Below are 812 nucleotides of genomic sequence, written 5' to 3' on the forward strand. Positions count from 1 at the left end.
ACTTCTGTTAACGTCCTCTAGCTAAAGACCATCAGAAACACACCTAGAATCAAAGTTGGTTTTATTGATTTATTACAATGAGAGTGAATGTACACATTGGGGAACCATAGAGCATCTCAATAAGAGGGAGTTCAAAAGGATTTATTATAGTGTTTGGACTTGTAGTAGGTGACTTGGGGCAAAGTTCAGGAAATAGGGCTTTATTCTGGGTTAGGTGCTGTCAGGAAATGGGGATAATTCTATAACTGGGTACTTTAATAATTCTTTTTTTTTTTTAATTTATTTGACTGTGCTGGGTCTTAGTTGCAGCACTTGGGATCTTTGTTGCGGTGTGCGGGATCTTTTAGCTGCGGCATGCAGGACCTAGTTCCCTGACCAGGGATCGAACCTGGGCCCCCTGCATTGGGAGCATGGAGTCTTAACCGCTGGACCACCAGGGAAGTCCCAATAAATCTTTTCTAAAGGAGGGGAGACTAGGGTGAGGTTTTAGCTGTAGTTGGTGAAGCAGCGGCAATCACTTATATGAGCCAAGATAAGGGGATGTTTGATCATTTTTGTTGTTTGAACACTGTTCACGCTTTCGTCTGTTTTCAGACATGATTGCAGGGTGGTCTTGTTTTTATCTTGATCCGTCATGGTCTCAGCATGGGCTTATGTGATGCTGGTGTCTGTGAGACGGCTTATGTTCACCAGGGGAGCGCTGGGGCCCGGCTACGAGCAACGCCAAGGCTTAGCTGACAGTTCTGGGCCAACTTCTGCCAGTAGGGGCGCCTTACTCTTTCTCAGTTTTCTTATCCTTAAGCTGGTATTTC

General features: G+C 45.1%; 1 non-coding gene across 1 annotated transcript; it reads right to left on the bottom strand.

The window, feature by feature from the left end:
• Positions 1-367: 367 nt before the first annotated feature.
• TRNAW-CCA lies at positions 368-440 on the bottom strand. Its single transcript has one exon. It is a non-coding gene; the product is annotated as a tRNA-Trp (tRNA).
• Positions 441-812: the final 372 nt, after the last annotated feature.

This window comes from Monodon monoceros, unplaced genomic scaffold (genome assembly GCF_005190385.1).
Source record: "Monodon monoceros isolate NGI ecotype Baffin Bay Population unplaced genomic scaffold, NGI_Narwhal_1 Super_Scaffold_22, whole genome shotgun sequence".
Taxonomy (NCBI): Eukaryota; Metazoa; Chordata; class Mammalia; order Artiodactyla; family Monodontidae; genus Monodon; species Monodon monoceros.